General features: G+C 45.7%; 1 non-coding gene across 1 annotated transcript; it reads right to left on the minus strand.

Moving 5' to 3' along the window:
• Positions 1-5287: 5287 nt before the first annotated feature.
• Positions 5288-5362, minus strand: Trnas-uga (transfer RNA serine (anticodon UGA)). Its single transcript has one exon. It is a non-coding gene; the product is annotated as a tRNA-Ser (tRNA).
• Between the last annotated feature and the right edge of the window lie 422 nt (positions 5363-5784).

Consider the following 5784-nt stretch of genomic DNA (forward strand, 5'->3'; position numbering starts at 1 on the left):
ATTTTAAAAGGGAGATTACCGATTGCTATATGCGAGAAACTATTCTACTTCCCTGATACGAATCTGGAATTGTTTATGGCCACTGTTGACTTGGTCGATCTTATCCAAGAGGAAGCGAAACAGTGAATAATGGTCAAAACTACTAGAATAAAAACAAAAACCAGAATGGCAACAGTGCACATGAGAACAGTCAAAAGAGAGGTAATGATTACTGTACATGGAACGGCAGTCAACCAAACAGGCATGTAAATCAACCTCACTATATCAACAATCATAACAACCGATTGAACTGTAATCAGTTTCGCAATGGAAACGGTAATACTGACAGAAAAAGGTGGAATTAAGATGGTTATAATGCCCAATACCAACCTAAAAACATGTGTGAGATGAATGACCCCAGACAGAGAACCGATACCGTAAACTGGTTGTCGAATCCACCATAGGACAGAAAAACATCCTGTAAATAATGTCAGTGTAATAACTGTAGCGTCTAGGAAGCCTGCATACTCGAATCGCTAGACAATCAATCAAATCAGTCGTATTAATGAGTTTTATTACAAAAAGAAAATTACAACACTTAACTTTAGCAATGAAACAGATGTGTCGCAAGCGAAGGGCGATATCGAAAATAACCAGTCTTCTTCAGTATAGAAGATCCCAAGTCTGTGCTACATAGAGAGTACAAGCAAGTGACTGGTGTTGACGCTGCTCTCAAAGTCGCTAATCTTGAAGCTGCTACTGAGCTGGGCTGCCACCAGTCGGTCGCGGCACTTATATCCTCTTCACACAGGGGCTGCTGCTGTCACGTTCTCATCCTGGATGAAGGTCCTCTCAGTGTGCTATTGTCTAATCTCGCCTGGTCGACGCTTGACCTTTACACAATAACATTCCTACTCTCCCCCCCCCCTCCCCCCCCAAGTGACGGACGGTCGTCTTATATGGGGCACGAAAACGGGAGGGGGGTAGGAGCGTGGACACTCTGATGGATCGGAAGCTGTGGCTGCAGGGGATGTCAGACTTCCGGTCGTACCCCGCCATCCGGCCTGTACTCTGGTGGAAACGTCCCACGTAAAACGCCCAGAAGGGTATGTGTCCACCTACTGAGTTCCATACGAAGATGTAGAAGGTGTCGGCCGCTGCGGCGTGGGCGGATCCGGATCCATCGGTAGGACGAGAGGAGGCGGAGGAAACGAAGGGTCTGTTTCCATGGGGTCGTCCCGCGGTGTCGTGACGACACCCTCTGGCGGCTGCTGTGGCCACGCTGTCCTTGGGATCCGTGAATCTGGCGGAAGAGTTACAGTAGGGCAAATTACATTGGCGAATTTGATTGTGATGTCGGCGCTGAAATCCGTCTCGGCCTAAAATGATATACGTGAAAGCACTAAGTCGATGAAGGATCTCGTCTCGCGCCCACCGTCTGCTGCTGCTGAAAAACACTGAGAACACAATATCATGCGGCGCGAAGCGATACTTGCGGCCCTCCTTCGGCGCTGATGAGGAGGAGGGTGGAGGAGTGGAGCAGTGTCCGATGGTGTCGGCTGTGAAGCAATTCCGCCGGCGGTGGTCCATTTCGTGGATCCGAGCGATAGGAGACGAGAAATAGTTGCAATGCTTGATCCCTGGTGTGTCTGGAGCGAAATTTGGTCATCTGCTGCTCGAAGGTTCTGTCAAAACGTTCCGCTTCGCCGTTAGACTGTGGATGGAACAGTGCACTAGTCAGATGCTGTATGCCATTGCGTTCACCGAATGTTTCAGGTTCACTTGGCGTGAACCGAGGGCCGTTGCCTGACGCTATGACTTCAGGCAAACCTTCGAGGCAAAAAATAGAATACAACACCTGAACTGTGCTACGTGTCGTTGTCGAGTTAATTGACACAGCAAAAGGAAACTTGATATAAGAGTCTACTATAATCAACCAACGAGTGTTCAAAAAAGGTCCTGCAAAGTCTACGTGCACACGTTGCCGTAGTGATTGCGACTTAAGCCAAGCAGAGAATTTTTGTGGCGGAGTGGACTGATTGGCCGCACATACCTGACCCTGGAACGTCACCTGTTCTTTTTCGGTATCCATAACCTGACAAGAACAGTGTCGACGTGCTAACGGTTTCGGACGAACAATCCCCCAGTGTCCTTGGTGAAGTAACTGCAACACTTCTTTTTCAAAGACTTGGGGATCCACACATGCGACTGTCCACTGACATTTTGAACAAGAATCACGCCTTGCTGCATAGGAGGCTATGCCGACGTGCAAAGTGTCGGCGCACTACAGAGTTCTTTATGCTACGCAGTGAGCGAGGCCAAGATGTGCGAATATATTTTAGCAAAATGTTCAGATCTGAATCAGCTTCCGTGGCCTGCGCAATTTTCCAATAGTTCAGAGGAAAGGAGTGAAGCAGTTCAGAATCGTGAGTATCGATGTGATAATAAGATGCAGCAGAAGCATCGAAGTCCGTATCAGGGCCAATCGGAAGACGTGAAAGTACGTCTGCATTACCATACTGAGCGTCAGACGATACACAATCTCGTACTGGTATTGAGACAACAATAAAGCCCATCTTTGCAATTTTTGGGCTATTCGTACAGGAACCGGCTTCTTCGGATAAAACAAGGACTGCAATGGCTTGTGGTCCGTTACTAACTAGGATTTTGTGCCATACAAATAGTGGTGGAATCTGATGATACCATACACAGTAGTTAATGCCTCTTTCTCTATTTCTGAATAGTTACACCCGGCCGCTATGGCCGAGCGGCTCTAGGCGCTTCAGTCTGGAACCGCGCTGCTGCTACGGTCGCAGGTTCGAATCCTGCCTTGGGCATGGATGTGTATGTTGTCCTTAGGTTACTTAGGTTTAAGTCTATGGGACGGATGACCTCAGATGTTAAGTCCCATAGTACTTAGAGCCATTTGAACCATTTTGAATAGTTACACTGAGCTTTGGACAACGATTTTGATGTGAAAGCAACAGGCCTGTTTTTATCGCCAATTCTGTGCGAAACCACTGCACCGATTCAATAAGAGGAAGCGTCAACTTGCAACACAACTAGTTTGTCAGGATCAAAGTGAACCAAGCATCGAACACTGAGCAATGAATCTTTAAGGTTTTGAAAAGCTTCTTGGCACTCATCTGTCCAAACAGAGGGGACGTTCTTGCGATGCAAGCGATGCAATGGAGCTGCGATTTGTGAAGCACTCGGTATGAACGAATATAATAGTTCATTTTCCTTAAGACTGACTGCAATTCTGTGACATTGCGAGGAACTGGCATGTCACGTAGGGCTAACAAATGTGACTAAAGGGGATTTACTTCTTGATTGTTTATGACAGACCGAGATATTGCAACCCAGGTTTAAAAAATCACACTATTCCATTCTACACTTTAGTCGTGCATCAGATAACGCACAAAACAAAGCACGCAAATTTGCAATGTGTTCTACAGGTGTACGACCTGCCACGACGATATCGTCCAAATAGCTTGAACAGTTTGGTACTTGAGCAGACAGCTGTTCCAAATACCGTTGGAAAATAGTGGGTGCGGAAGCACTGCCAAAAGGCAAACACAAATATTTAAACAAGCCCGAATGAATGTTCACAACTCACACTTTTTGAGATTCTTCGTCGAGCGGTATTTGAAGATATGCGTCTCATAAATGAATTTTAGGAAAGTAGCGTCCAGCGCCTAATCTGTCCATGAGATCCTCTGGGCACGGCAATGGATAAGTGTCAGTCACAGTTTCCAGATTGACTGTAGACTTAAAGTCAACACAGAGGCGAATGCGAACTGAAGGTTTGGGGAGCAAAACGCGTGGACTTGCCCATTGACTAGCTTGTATGGGCGCAATAACTCCGTTATCTTGCAATTCTTTAAATTCTGCAACTACATTTTCCTGTAATGCATTAGGAACAGTTCTGGCCCGGAAAAATTTCGGCTGAGCATTTTCTTTCATAGTAATATGTGCAACAAAACTGTTAGCCTTGCGTAAACCTTCAGAAAAGAGTTCAGGGAATTCTTTCAGCAAGCCAGCTACACTGTCTTTGGCATTGAGTGCAGTCACTGACAACACATTTTCCTGAATTTGAAAGCCAAACAAATTAAACGAATGAACCCCAAATTTGTTCCCACAATCGCGTAACTGTACACAAGGTTAAAATGGCTCTGAGCACTTTGGGACTTAACTTCTGAGGTCATCAGTCCCCTAAAACTTAGAACTACTTAAACCTAACTAACCTAAGGACATCACACACACCCATGCCCGAGGCAGGATTCGAATCTGCGACCGTAGCGGTCGCGCGGTTCCAGACTGTAGCGCCTAGAACCGCTCGGCCATCCCGGCCGGCGTAGCACGAGGAAAGTCACAAACCGCATATGAGAGCGATACATGGCAGGCAAAGTACATTTTACAAGAACTAGAATGTCTTGTACATTATAAGCCATCAGAGAATGCTAGTTTTACACAGGCTTGGGGACCCTAACAGTTCATATGTGTTAAGATTTAGCAATTCAGCAGAGGCACCCATGTCAAACTGAAATTTCACACGTTTTGCACTAATATGCAAATGAACAAAAAGTCTGTTGGACTGGTATAGCACTGAAGAAACTGTTTGCTTGCTAGTTTTGCTAATGACAGCAGTAGCTTTTGAATGCACTGCATTGATTACATGGGCCTTGTGAGTAGATTTTTGTGAGTGGGTAGATACTTACATTTTACATTTGCTCCATTGCAAACATATGGATTGCATGTGACCTTTCTTTCCACAAGTATAACACTGTGCTTGTCTGAACAGGCAGTCTTGGCGTTTGAGCCATGATTATTACCAAGGGCATGACTTAATTCTGTTATCCCATTTAGAGAATTGTTTATGCGGTGTGGTGCGCATGAGTTGTTGTTTCCCACTGGGCCGGTCGTGAGCAAGGGACAACTCAACCTGACAAATTGGTGGCTGCTCAAATATATCGGCTGCTATGGCACCTAAATCATACTGATCGAGGATTTGCACATGCTGAAATGATGGATGTGACTGTTTCAAAATCTGTTCTCCAAGTTTGACATCAGGTACATAGTTCATGATCGCATCATGCAACATCACATCTGAATATAAAGCACCACACGTACATTTGAATTCGCGTTTCCTAGTCATACCCTGCAAATCTGTTATCCACTCACAAAAAGTTTGTTCTGACCTTTGCTTGCAATGGAAGAATTGGTACCTAGCTGGCACCACATTCGCTTGTTGGTCATAATAGTTAGAAAATCTACAACCTGAAACTTCCTGGCAGATTAAAATTGTGTGCCGGACTGAGACTCGAACTCAGGACCTCTGCCTTTCATGGGCAAGTGCTCTACCAACTGAGCTATCCAAGCACGAGTCAGGACTTGTTCTCACAGTTTCAGTTCTGCCAGTACCTCATCTCCTACCCTCCAAACTTCACAGAAGCTCTTCTGTGTACCTTGCAGAACTAGCAATCCCAAAAGAAAGGATATTTCGGAGACATGGTGTAGCCACAGCCTGGGGGATGTTTCCAGAATGAGATTTTCAGTCTGCAGCACACACTTTGCTGCAAAGGTTCTGAGTTTGGGTCTCGGTCTGACAAACAGTTTTAATGTGCCAGGAAGTTTCATACCAGTTCACTCCGAGGGGCGTTAGGGAACAATTTCTGAATGAGGCGTAAGACCGCACATCCTACCGTTGACAAAAAGTAATGTACTTTCACAGCACTTTGTGAGCAATGATGTGGGTTTCATACCGCTGCAACCACTCGAGCCATTACTCTTCTTTTTCATTAA

The sequence above is a fragment of the Schistocerca nitens genome, chromosome 9 (genome assembly GCF_023898315.1).
Source record: "Schistocerca nitens isolate TAMUIC-IGC-003100 chromosome 9, iqSchNite1.1, whole genome shotgun sequence".
Classification (NCBI taxonomy): Eukaryota; Metazoa; Arthropoda; class Insecta; order Orthoptera; family Acrididae; genus Schistocerca; species Schistocerca nitens.